The 14,116-nt window shown below is 36.2% G+C and overlaps 1 protein-coding gene and 1 pseudogene across 4 annotated transcripts in view; both read left to right on the top strand.

The window, feature by feature from the left end:
- Nucleotides 1-14,116, top strand: part of CDKAL1 (CDK5 regulatory subunit associated protein 1 like 1) — a 623,742-nt gene that overhangs the window by 65,316 nt on the left and 544,310 nt on the right. The window lies entirely within an intron of this gene.
- Nucleotides 13,082-13,398, top strand: LOC117027753 (thioredoxin-like; annotated as a pseudogene).

The following is a 14,116-nucleotide window of genomic DNA, read 5'->3' as shown; positions in this document are numbered from 1 at the left end:
GGACTGTAGTTCTGTTGTACCGATTAAATGTCAGAGGGGTGTAGATTCAGGGAGTGGCATCCATTTGTTTCCACTGTGGTTGGAAAGAAACAAGGAGGATATTGTGAGCACAGGTTGTAGTCTATGATTTTTTCGCTCTCCTACAATTTCCTTTCTCTATTATTTGCTTGTGGCAAGCACCAAGAGAAGCACAGTGCAGACCTCAAGGATTTTGGGGCAAATCTATGTCTTCTTCTGCCGATAATGATTCTTCTTTTGAGAAACAGCTTCTGGCTTGTATTGGGCCTTGTTACAGACTAAATACCTAATCATGAACCATCAGGTGACCATGTGGCCTGAGCTTCCCATTGTGAATTGATTGTTGTCTGATCCATTTAGCCATAGATTGGGAATGAACAGCAGCAATCCGTTATCAAATGGAAATGGTATATGTAGTGTAAGAGACCAAACTTGGGCAGGTCTGGAAGGTATTAGTAAGTTACATGAGCAGGTGGCTCACATTCCTTTAATGCCAACTTCTGTTTCATTGCTTCCTTTCTTAATCTATGACTTTGGCCTCCTGGTAATTCCTTGTGACCAGTTGAGCAAAGAAGAAACTTTGAGCCTTGTTTACAAATGAGTCTGCGTGATATACTGGTACCATTCCAAAGCACACACTCCACTCACGATCAACCATGAATGACAGTGGCGAAAGAAAATCCTACCAGTGGGCAAACTTTGAGCATTGTATTTTGTTGCCTATGGTCTTTGGAGTAGGAGATGGCCAGAGATAAAAATTTACATTGATTAATGGGCAGTTGTTAATGTTTTGTCTGGATGGTCAGGGACTTGGAGTGAACAGGATCTGAAGACAAGGAAGTCTAGAAAAGAGGTGTGTGATGGACCACTCTCAATATCCGCAGACTGTAAAGACGGTGTCCCTTGCGAATGCCCACCAAAGAGCATCTACTGCAAAAGAAAGTCTTACTAATGTGGTAAACAAAACAGTGTGCTCTGTGGAAGTCACTTCACCTCTTTCTCCAGCTACCCTAGGGTTTGCTTAATTGGCCTATGAAAAAGTGGCAATATTAGCAGGGTTGGAAGGTTCATTGTTCAGTAGTATGGACTTTCTCTTAACAAAGTTGACCTGGCTAATGCTATTACTGAGAGCCTAATCTGCCAACAGCACAGTCCAACACTGCGTCCCTGTTATAGCACCATTCTTCAAGGAGCCAGCCAGCCTTCTGTTAGTGGTTCATTACATTGGGCCTCTTCCATCATCAGTAGGGCAAAAATTTATCCTCACTGGAATATCCACATGTTCTACATATGAATTAGCTTTCTCTACCTATACTGCTTCTGCCAGCACCACCAATTGTGGATTCACAGAATACTTTATCCACTGTCATGGCATTCTGTATTGTATTGCCTCTGATCAGGGAATTCATTCCATAACAGAGAAAGTATAGAGCCAGCTCATGCCCTTGGAACTGACTGGTCTTGCCACATACCCCATTACCCAAAAGTAGCTGGCCTAATGGAAAGGTGGAATGGCTTACTGAATACTCCATGATAGCACCAGTTGAGAGATAATACCATGAAAGCGTGGGGTTCTGTTTTACAGGATGCAGTATGAACTTGGAATTAGAAGGTGCTGTCTCTCCCACATTCAGAATTCATGACTCTGGAAATCAAGAGTTGGAAGTGGCTTTTCTCACTATTATATCTAATAACCTATTAGGGAGTCAGAATGGCTTTTCTCACTATTACCTAATAACAGAACTTTTGCTACCTGTCCTAGGGATACTGAGCTCTGCTGATTTGGAGATCCTAGGCCCCAATGGAAGAATATTTCCATTAGGGATCACAACAGTGGCTCCATTGAATTGGAAGATGAGGCTGCCAGTTGGCGATATTGGGGTCTTATGCCACTGAATCAACAAGCAAAAACCAAACCAAAACAAGACAAAACAAAAAACAACAACGAAAAACTAATTTACTTGCTAGAGTGATTGATCTTGATGAACAAGGGGAAATTGGGTTGCTATTATATTATATAATGGAGTGTAGGAATGAAATCCATGGGATTTTTGGGGTACCTCTTAGTACTTCCATTTCCAATAGTAAAGGTCAATGGAAAACTACATCAGCCAAAATGCACAGAATGATTAATGACTCAGATCTTTCAAGAATAAAGGTTTGGGTCACTCTGCCAGGAAGAGAACCAGAGCAGCTGAGATGGTTTAATTTTTAGAGCTTCAATTTGAGTCGTTTAAAAAAAAAGTCTTTTTTGTCTGTGCTTAATTTTTTGAACATATGTAATATATATAGTTACAATAACTTTTCAGTATTTTCATCTGTTAGTTCTAACATCTGTGTCAGTTTTGATTTACTGATTTTTCTCCTCATGGGATTTTGTTTTCCTTAGTTTTTGCATGCCTGGTAATTTTTCATTGGATGCTGGACATTATCAATTTTACCTTGTCAGATGCTGGATGTTGTATTCCTGTAAATATTTTTGTATTCCTATACATATTCTTGAGCTTTTTTCTGGGATCCTGTTAAATTACTTAGAAAAAGTTTGATCCTTTTGAGCATGACAGAACCATGCTCAGTCAAGGGCTGCTACTGAGGCAAGACCCTTCTATGTACTTTGCCCAGTGTTCCAGGAACCATGAAGTTTTCCCATCTGGCTGGAGAGAGCAGGTGTTATTCCCATCCCTAAGTGAGCTCTGGATACTTTACCTCCATTCTTTTGAGGTCCTTCTTTCCTACTTTGGGTCGTTTCCTCCCATGTATGGATTGCTCAACACTCAGATAGATATCTGAAGAGCACCTTCCACAGATCTCCGGCGTTCTCCTGCTCTGTGGCTCTCTTTTCTCTGGTGCTCTGTCCTGCCAACTGAAGCAAACCTTGGTTTCCCCAAACTCTTTACTCTTGTCTTCTGAACGCAGACTCGTGTGGACTGTCTTGGTCAACTACAATGCAGACTGGAAACTCTGTCAAGGTAATAATACTCTGGGGCAATTGTACGGCCACCTCATTTGTATCCTCTCAGGGCTTATTGTCCTTCATTGTATGATGTTCAGTGTCTTGAAAATGGTTGTTTTATATATTTTGCACTTTTTTGGTTATTTTAGATGGGAGCTTTTAGTAAAGTGTTTGAGACCATATATTCATGTGACATTTAATAGGCTAAGATTAAACAGAAAAACATACTGATTATTTAGAAAGTTAAAAGAAACCTTTTTGTATAATGGGAGCCAGTTTTTAAACATTTATAACCACTTCTTAATCATGGCAAGATATTTTGTTTTTAAGATTTGTGTCTTTAGATTTTTTCCCTCATAAATTGTAGAGTATAGAGAGGAAGCAGATAAGATCAACCTGATTGCTTCTGCATGTTTGTGTGCACAGAGAAGCTGAATGTGTAGAATTTCAAGAAGATAATAGAGAAGTCTGGGAGTAGAGTTTGTCTGAGCACCAAAGAATTGTTTGTAAATAAATGCAGGATTAGAAAAGTGAGGATTTAAAAGAGGAGCTTTTGAAGCAGCACAGTGTTCCTAAAGTCTTGTCGTGGATATATTTCTGTGTTATCTATTTATTTGAGACCTGCTTGGTGTATGTTAGAAAATTTATCAGGCTGCGTGATGTTCATAAAACGCTGCAAAAAAGTTGGATGTGAAATGGGAAAGAAAGTTAACTTTTGTGAAACTTCATAGAACCTATTTCAATTTATGGTGAAAATTGCAAAACTGCGTGTCTTCCACTGTTTGAAGAAGGCTTTCTGGCTCTTTGTGTGAGAACCTATTTCATTTATTTATTTGGCTGCTTTTTGCCTTACTGTATGCAAGGTGCTTTACACATGTTATCTCATCTTGTCCTCTTGACAAACCCTGTGTGGTATGTGGTGTCCATCTCATTTTAAAGATGAAGATTTTGAAGTCTATAGGGTTTAGGTACCATTTCCTCCAAAATAAAACCTAGCCAGACAATCAGCTCTAATGCGTCTTTTGGAGCAAAAATTAATTGTAGTAAAATAAGACCGGGTCTTACATTAATTTTTGCTCCAAAAGATACATTAGAGCTGATTGGCTAGGTCTTATTTTCGGGGAAATATGGTAGTTTACTTAAGGTCACTGCTAGTAAGTAAGCAGGGATTGTACCTGGAACTTTGACTCGTAAGCATGTATTCTTTGTATCTCATCACACACATAGGTTGTGGGTTTATAGTTGCCTTCTCTGAAGATAATAGACAAAGATTTCTTTCCTTGGCTAACGAGCAAAAACGGAAGAACTGAAAGCAGTTCTTAGTTTATCAGTTTCTTCTGGTCACCACATTAACAGAAAAAGGGAAGTAAAGACTGAGTAGCCTGTCCAACCGAGGTTTTGTGTTTTCCCTATTATTCTGAGTAACATAATTTTTGTTGAAATGCCCACACTTATTTTGTTGAAATGGCCATATGTGTTTTTAATAAAATTGTTACATATTTTTAAATGCGTATTTTAATCAGTTAATTATGCATTCTTGTTAAATGAGCCATAGACTTAGATTTTTATATCAGATGGCACTTAGAGTCATAATGTTAGTATTACAGAAGATTCAAAGAATCCCTTTCCCACGTAAACTAAATCTGATCCGGAAGCACAATTTAACACTATACAAGCAGAGTTATTAGGAGAGGGGGTAATGGCTACAGATATTTTGCCCTTTTTCCTGGGGTGAAGAAGGGGTGGTTGTAAGAACAAGGTAAAGTTGAACACATTCAGTGGCTGTATTTTTTTTTTTTTTTTTTTTTTTGGTTTAAGCCTGTTGTATTAGTAAGAATGTTAAAAAAAAAAAAGAATGTTAAAAAATGGTATATTGAGATAGTTCTTACTAGATAGCTCGTAGTACTTTAGATCTGAGTTTGTTCCGTTGTTCCAGAAGTAAATTAACGTATGTAAGAGCTCGTATAGTAGATTCTAAGATTCATCATTGGACACAGACGTTTACTGAGCAAAGAAGTTTAGTGTACATCATAGAAACAATATTATTATTTGGGTAATGTCTAAAACCTGTGGCCAAAGTTGAGAAAGTTCTTGAATTAATCAAAACAATTTTCATTGCCTGTGAGAGTGAAGTTGGCGCTTTGCACACCTTGATTTTCTTGGTATACTCTGTATACTTTAGGAAATGGAAAATGTTAAGAAACTGAAGATCTTCTATGTTTTAGGTTTGTTCCTGGTCCCAGGTTAGTGTCAGTTCATATAACTGCATTGTACTATGTTCTCCTCTATCCAAAAACAAACAAGTAAATAAATCCAGTGTGTTCTATCCTTGACATGAACACTATTTTGTTGCTGGCATATGGGTAGTCATTAGTTATATTTAATAATATACCTTCCTCATTTAATGGCACCATCTGTTAAAACTATGACTGATACCAGTAGAGAGGAAGCCAGTTATTTTTTAGTTTGTGAGCACAGAGAAAACGAGAATGTGTCTGAAGTTGCCTGCAGTCAAGTACTTTACAACTGGTTTAGTCAAACAATTGGAGCTAGTGCTACCGTGGGAAACTAGATCAGGAAAGAGCATGATAATGCTTGTTTAGCGTCTTTATCTACTCTTAGCAAGGATAATGTGTTATAAAAAATAAATAACACATATAATATAGTTATTCAGAAACATTTGCATGATATGCTTTGTTTTTAATGCTATCAAACGGCTGGTGTGTGTGTGTACGATTTGCAGTTGCAGCCAGCATGATGAGAGTTGGAAAAGGTGTTTTCAAAATGGTTTACAAGAATGATTTTTTTAAATAGACTTTTGAATTTGAGACAATTTTGTACAATAAAATAAATCTTAAAATCATTGGACTTTTATAATTGATTTCTTTTCATGTCTGTGACTTTATGTTGTGAAATAGTTTCATATTGCCTGTATGGGATTATAGCAGAATTGCTGGTGGTGATGGGGGCCACTGGTTTGTTCATCACAGCCGTGTGTGTGTGTGTGTGTGTGTGTGTGTGTGAGTGAGTGTGTATGCTATCACTCTTTTTCTGTATCCACCTGGGCTCTTGGAACACATTTATTTATTTTTAATGTTTTTGACTTTGAAATGACGCATGGTTGTGTTTTGGTTTGGTTTCCTCTTCACCCACCCTTCTTGCCCAAACTCATTATAGGACTAATAACTGATACTCAGGTCAGGCTTTTCCTTCCCTCTCTTTTGCTCTCCTTTTTTCAATTTCTCCCTTCTGTGAGTAAATCTTACCCAGAAGATGAAAACAAAAATTAATACAATATAAAAGGTAGTGAAATACGGCAACAGAATTCAACTTTGGCTTAGAATCTGTCTTGAATAGTTTTATCAGAAAAGGTCTGTGGTAGTAATTTCTCTGCCCTTGCGTGACTGAAAAATGTTTCATACTTGTTGGAAAGGGTGTCAGTTTTAAGATTGACTATAATTTTCCCAGATCTTTGAGACATTCTTTCCTTTTAGAATTCAGTCTAACAGAGAAGAGGTCTGATGTTGATCTGCTTTTTTCTCTCTGTAGGTATCTTTTTTTATTTTTTCTTTTTAGAAAATCTGATCGTTAGCTTCAGCCTGAAATATCAGAAGGGTATTTCCAGGTGTGCATGATTTTTCAGTTATTATACTTAGCACTCTAGGATTAGCAGTCAGAAGGCTCATGTCTTAGCTCTAGGAAGTTTTTTATTTTGTTCTTTATTTCCATACCTTTATTTTCTTTATCTTCTCTTTTTCTGGCAATCTTGTTTTATGTGGCACCTTTGTGGACTGGTCCTCTATGCCTTTTACCTTTCCTCTCATATTTTCTAGTTGTCTTTTTGCTTTACTTTCTGGAATTCCCTTGACAATAGTACACTAAAACATACATGGTAGCAGTTAATTTTAGTGAATGTTTAAAAATCCATATATGCATTAACTATACCTGAAGAAATCTGTATTCAGCATTCCATATTTTCATGCAGACTATTAACATATTCTTGAATTTATATGTATATATTAGTTTTATAAGCTAGGATGATAACCATCAGTAACTTATGTGCTTATCTGTCTTGCCTCTGGAATTTTGCCACATATCTTTGCTATAAATTACTTTCTTTTAGCCTTTTGCTTTTGTTGCTTCCTTTGTGGCCAGAGAAATGAGTCAGTTCACATCTACCCACCCCAATATAGTTTTCTTCTAGTTGTGACTATGTCATCAACTTCCTTTAGTGCAGAGAAACATTGCAGGCAAACTATGCATTGTTTCTTAGTAATATAGACTAGTAAATGTAATGGACAGTTGGTTGTGCTGCCTCACTGGATGCAGGAGATATTCAGATGGTCTCAGTGAGAGAAAATGAGAGATTAAAAGTTATTTTAAAGTGATAGTATATTTCAGGAGGCTAACTCTTTTACTCGTATATTTTGGATAGGGAAGGTTTTCTCTGTGACCAAGGACCAACACATTTGTTAACGTATTTCAGTTTAAAATGAGTAGTTTATGTAACCAAGACTCTGGTGTTTACTCTTACTGTAATGCTTTTGGATCAAGCTAAGAATATTAAAAACAGTTTTTTGAATGGATTATTTATTCACATGGTACAAAATTCAAAAGAAACAAAGGATATACAGTAATAAGACTCCATCCATCTGCCTCAGCTGCTAAGTCTTTCTGAAGAAACCTAGTATTACAATTTCTCTTTCTCTCTATAAAAGATAGGGATTTATAAAAATATATGTACTGCACAATCACACACACACACACACACACACACACTTTTTTTTTTGCCTCCTCCTACTACATTAAAACTAGCATACAATACATATGGTTTTTGCACCTTTTTATTTGACAATATGATTTGGTGATCATTTTCTACCAGTTCATTACAAGTGTCCTTATTCTGTATTTTGAAGTAATCTTGTGTTCTATTGTGTGGATATAGGATAATTTATTTAACCAGACCCTTTCTTCTAGACATTCATGTTGTTTCTGTTGTCTTTTGCTATTACCAATGGTACAGGTATACCCCCACCCGTGTTTGTGTTTCATTTTGAACATGTGTAAATATATCTATAGAATGAAGATGTGACCATCATTATTGGTTAAAAGGTGTATAGATTAATAATATTGATAGATATTGCCAAGTTGCTTTCCATAGAGACCAGTCATTGATACTCCCGGCAACAATGAGCTTGCTAGCTTCCCCAGAGCCTTGCCAACATAGTATATTGTGTGCCGTTTTGATGTTTGCTAATCTGATGAATGTAAAATGGTAGGTATTTCAGTGTCTTTTAATTTGCATTTCTTAGAAGAGCTATTTTTATTTCCATTTCGGTGACCTATCCATATCCCTGTACCATTTTTCTGTTGGATGATACTTACTAATTTGTAGGTACTCTCTATTTGGGAAAGTAACCCTTTGTGATACGATTTCCAGATGATCCCTTCTTTGTTGTATTGGTTGTCTATGGTTGGTTTTGTCATGAAGAAAGTAATTTTTTTATACATTTAAACTCTATCAGTGTTTTCCTTTACTGTAAAATGATGACTGGAATTCCCGGCTTCTGCTGTTGCTTTTTCATGGTTTGATTTTCTTACATTTAAATCTTTGACCTAGGTGGAATTGAGTTACGTGTGACATACGCATCCAGATCTTCCCCTTTCCCAGAAGACTGACTAGCTCTCCTGACACCATTTATTGAGGCATTTATCATTTCTCCTTTAATTTGAAATGCCACCTTTACCTAGTACACTAAATTCTTATATACAGTTGTATTCTTTTTTTCACATTTAAGTTATGTTTGTTTATTATGAAAGAGTTCAAATATACACACAAGTAGAAGGAATAGTTCAATGAACCTCCTGTACCCATCAACAGCTTCAATAGTTAAGATTTATGTCTTTCCTTTTATTCTGTTTTTGCTGAAGAATTTTAAAGCAATCCCAGATACTGTGTCATTTGACCTTTATATAATTTCTGCACGAGGTTTAAAAATATGTGTATCTTTGAAGATAAGTTAAATATTTGACTGTTTAGTCCAAATTCCAGAGAAAAAAACTTGCAGCTAACATTTGGTATCTCTGTTCTTACTAGTAGTCAGTTGCTTCAGAGGGTGATATCGTGTTAGCCCTTTGGTTGTAATGTTGTGTTAGCATGAAGCTTTCTCCCTGCACTTGTTTTTAGGAGAGGCCTGCCTCTGTGTACCGGACGTATTGGAATGTTTTATTAGTGTAGAGAAGTTCAGGTGATTTCACTAGTGGGCCACATAATGAGTAGTCTGTGTGTAGGCTGTACTGTATGAATGAAAAAATTGTAAGCAGTGGTTAAACATAGCTAAATGTGTGGATGGGAGCAGGGGAGTGAGATACAAATATAGCTTAATCTGTTTTTGACAGTGTATAGAAAGCTTAATGTTAGAAATTGATAACATTTTGATCAAATTCATGACTGCAGATTGACTTGAGATTATGTCTTGTTTGATTCTGGAATTGTACCACTAAAATTAGTGCTCAGTTTCAGATTTGTCAGTTTCATGTGAGGAAAGACTCGTATACTTCCATAATGCCGTTTACTTCCATGATGCCGGGTGGGTACAAACATTTTACATAATTATGAATTTCAGTTTAGGTTATAGTTGACGATTACATTCTATGGCTAGTATGTTGCCTTTCAGTTTAATCTTAAAACTGAGCTAACCTCACAGGGCTTGTTCTTGATCATTCAATTATATCCTCAGATTTGTTTTCCAAAAACAGCGTCAGGAACTTAAAACATGGTTCACATTCTTATACATCTATACAACTCTTGAAAATGAGAAATCATTTTCACCAAATATCCCTGCTGTTCCTGAGGATTCACCCAAAACCTTGCAGTGATATAAAATGAATACCGATTTTAGTTATTTGCACAATTCATATATCCAATTTGGCTAGGAATTCTTCCTTTTTTGAACAATTCCACAGTTTCTCGATTTTTCGCCAGTCTGTGTGTTTATATGACTTGTTACAATCTGTTATTGTCTAGCGAGTCCCATAGATGTTTGACAGGTTAGATTCTTCCAAGCCCAGCCAACTCCAAGAAGTAATCGGTGGAGGCATTTTTTCATTTATCTCACTGGCTTTTACTTCATAGTCATTTGATCGAATTAAAAGTCTTCATATTCTGCCTCAGCTTTTAAATATTCCCCTAACTTCTCTGTGGTGTTCAGCTGACTTGGAAAGGTTACAGCACAGCACGGTCTCTTAATGAATGATTTAGTGGAAAGCTAGTCACACCTCCCTTTGACTTGACTAAACTGTTAGAATCTTCTTTTCTTCCTTGTGTTCAATATAAGCAAATTACCTATGGCAAATATAATCCGTTTTTCCATGTTAGAATTTCTCAGTTTACTTGCGGTAGGCTTTCAGCCCAGTTATTAGTTCATACATGTTGGCTAAATTGGTAAAACAAAGTTTGGGCTGGAACTCTTATTTTCCACATATGTAAAACCGTAGTTTATATTTGAGGAAAAATTTTTTTACTATTTCCCTCCAATAGACTGAGATAGATTTACCTCAGTCTATTGGAGGGAAATAATAAAATCTGAAATAGTATTAACCAGGCCGTGTGTATTTAACAAGATAGCTAAAAGATTTTCTGTTTTTATAAATTTAACATCCTTTCAGGACTACTAAATTTAGATTTACTGAAAATAATTATTAGTCCAGGTTCTTAAGGATTTTTTAAAGAATTTAAATATTTGTACTGCTTGTTAAGCTTCCACAGTGTGCTGGATCTGTCCTAGTAGCAACTTCGTACATATCGGCTTTAATCTTGGCAACAAATCTACAAAGTAAATATTCTCCCCAAATCATAGATGAGGAAATGGAGCTCTAGAAGTTAAATATCTTGGCTAATGTAACACGGCCAGTATGTGATGGAGATTTGAAGCTACGTTTCTGAATATAAAGCTCTTTCTTATTTTTCAACATTTGATGGTTTCTATTGATGAGAATGATTAATGAAGATGAGAAAGGTACCACACTTACACTTACTGTGTCTAAATTCCCTGCCTATCTAACACCTACTTTTTGGGGGAAGGGAACTTCAGACTTTATAATACATAAATTTTTTTTCCCTTATTGGGTTTTCTTTTTGTTGTTTGGATAGTTTTAGACTTAAAGAAAAATTGAGCAGATGGCGCAGAGAGTTCCTACATATGTCTTCGTTCCCCTATTATTAACATCTTATGTTAGTATGATATATTCATTACAATTAATGAGCCAATATTGGTATGTTATTATTAACTAAAGTCCATAGTGTATTCAGATTTCCTTTGTTTTGACCTAATACCCATTTTCCATTTCAGTATGCCATCTAGGATATTACATTACATACATTTACTTGTTATGCCTCCTTAGGCTCCTCTTGCTGTGACAGTTTCTCAGACTTTCCTATTTTTTTTTTTTTTTAATGATCTTGACAGTTTTAAGGGCTCCTGGTAATACTAATATATTGTAGAATGTTTCTTCATTGGAATTTGTGTGGTGTTTTTCTCATGATTAGACTGGGATTATGGATTTTTGGGAGGAAGACCACAGAAGTAAAGTGCCATTTTCATACCATCATATACCATAACATATATCATATCATATCATAAACATGATTTATAACTGTCGACCTTGATCAGCTGCTCAAAATAGTGTTTGTCAGCTTTCTCCACTGTAATAATTACTGCCTCCACCTTTCTTTACTGAGTTCTTTTGAAGGAAGTCACTATGTGCAGCCCACCTGAAGGAGTGGGGAGTTGTATTACCCTCCTTTAGAGTGGAGTATCTACATAATTTATTTGGAATTTTCTGCATAGGAGATTTGCCTCTTCTCCCTCATTTATTGATTTATTCAATCATTTATTTATATCACCAGGGATGCATATTTTGTACTTTGGATTATAATCCAATATAGCTTTATTTATTTTGTTACTTAAATTGTTCTAGCTTTGGCCTTTGGAAGGCACAGTTGCTCCTGTGTCCCTTTGACATACTCCCATCAGTTTTTTATTTTCTTAGTTTTCGGACACTTTCTGGCACTTCAAGGTGCCACTCCAGGTTCATTTATATATTTTCTGCCCCAGTCCTAGAATCAGCCATTTCTCCAAGGAGCCTTGGTTTCTTTTATTGGAGAAAGGTATTAGAAACCAAGGTTTGGTTGCTTGGTGTGCTTATTGCTACTGTTCGTTATTTATTTTAGACCATCTCAGATGGCAGATCAAGGAAATATATATGTGCATACTAGCTTGTGTATATACATATATGTATAAATATTTCTACATTAAGTTAAACGTGGGTTCTTACCTATGTCTCCAACTCTAATTGATTAAAATTTCTTATTTTTTTAGTGATTTTTTTTTTTTTTTAAATTTTATTGGGTAACAGTGTGTTTTTTCCAGGACCCATCAGATCCAAGTCAAGTTGTTGTCCTTCCATCTAGTTGTTGAGGACACAGCTCAGCTCTAAGTCCAGTTGCTGTTTTCAATCTAGTTGCAGGGGCAACTAGATCCCTTGTGGGGATCTAACCGGCAACCTTGTTGTTAAGAGCACACGCTCTAACCAACTGAGCCATGCGGCTGCCCACCTGCAGCTCTGCTCAATTTGTTGTTTTCAATCTAGTTGTGGAGGGTGCAGCTCACTGGCCTATTTGGGAATTGAACCGGACACCTTGTTAAGAGCACGTGCTCTAAGCACCTGAGCTAACTGGCTGTCCCTACTTTTTAGTATTTTTAAAAACATTTCCCAAGTTTATGGCAGTTTTATCCTGTCCCATAAGAGACCCTTTTCTGATGTTTAGTTTTGGTTCTGTATTTAGACTCAATATAGATGCAATGTTCACTCCCAGTTATTTCATGTAAGGTCTTCTCCATTGCTGAATCATTTTCATTCTTCCATGGATTATCTCGTTTTTTTACGCTCAGGTCTTCCCCCTACCCCATTGTTCATGGTTACTATATTTTCTAAGTATTTACTTATACGTTTGAAAATTTGTTTTTAAGTAAGAATTGCGGCCTAAACTCCATCTGCATTTTGCATCCATCAGTTCCTACGATAGCTTGTCAGACCTCAGCTGTCAAAATGGTGAAGCAGATTGAGAGTAAATGTGCTTCTGAGGAAGCCTTGAACTGTGCAGGAGATAAACTTGTGGTAGTTGACTTCTCAGCTACGTGTGTGGGCCTTACTAAATGGTAAAGCCTTTGTTTCATTCCCTCTCTGAAAAGTTTTCCAGCATGGTGTTCCTTGAAGTAGATGTGGACGACTATCAGGATGTTGCTTCAGAGTGTGGAGTCAAATGCATGCTGCCCTTCCTGTTTTTAAAAAATGGACAAGAGATGGTTGAATTTTATGGAGCTAATAAAGAAAAACTTGAATCTGCGATCAACGAATTAATCTAATCATGTTTTCTGAAAACAACCAGCCCTCGGCTCTTTAAAACTTGTAATTTTTTTTATTTATGAAAAGGAAAGATCAAGTAGAAAGATTCTACTCAACTGCCATCTGATTATAAATGAGAATAAAATGTTCTACCACGTGAAAAACTGTCTGGTGTCTTTGAATAGCTTTCCCAATAGATGAAAGGTAGCTGTTAGATGATTGAAAAAAGATTGGGTCCTGAGAAGGAGATGTTTGAGCATTCTATCCATTCACTTTTTCATTCTTATAGTATTGGTTTTTGATTTTGGATGAATAATATTGGCAGTGGGAGTGGAGGTAGTGGGTTGATAATTGAAATATTTTGTTTTCAGTTTTGTTTACTCTGCTTCCAGATAATAATTTTAAAAAGTCTATATACATTGTTTGGCTCCTTCTCAGGTTAGAACACTTGTGGTATTTTTCTTTGCTAATTTTATTTCTTTTGTTGAGTTCATTGGGATTTCAAAAAGATAGGTTCAATGATACTGTATTATTTTGCCATCTTTTACTTTGACCAGTAGATTTTTCTCCCAAACCTTTTCCCTCTCTACCTTATTGCTTCCTTAAATTTACTGTTTACATTTATGTACAATTGTCATATATACTTGTTATCTTAGCTGTTTTTTAATACAACTCTCATTTTGTAGATGGAGACTTCATTAGAATTAGCTATCATTTGCATTAGAAACTGACACACTG

The sequence above is a fragment of the Rhinolophus ferrumequinum genome, chromosome 9 (assembly GCF_004115265.2).
Source record: "Rhinolophus ferrumequinum isolate MPI-CBG mRhiFer1 chromosome 9, mRhiFer1_v1.p, whole genome shotgun sequence".
Lineage (NCBI taxonomy): Eukaryota > Metazoa > Chordata > Mammalia > Chiroptera > Rhinolophidae > Rhinolophus > Rhinolophus ferrumequinum.
Note: the sequence above shows the minus strand (reverse complement) of the source record. Positions and strands in the feature narration are given on the sequence as shown.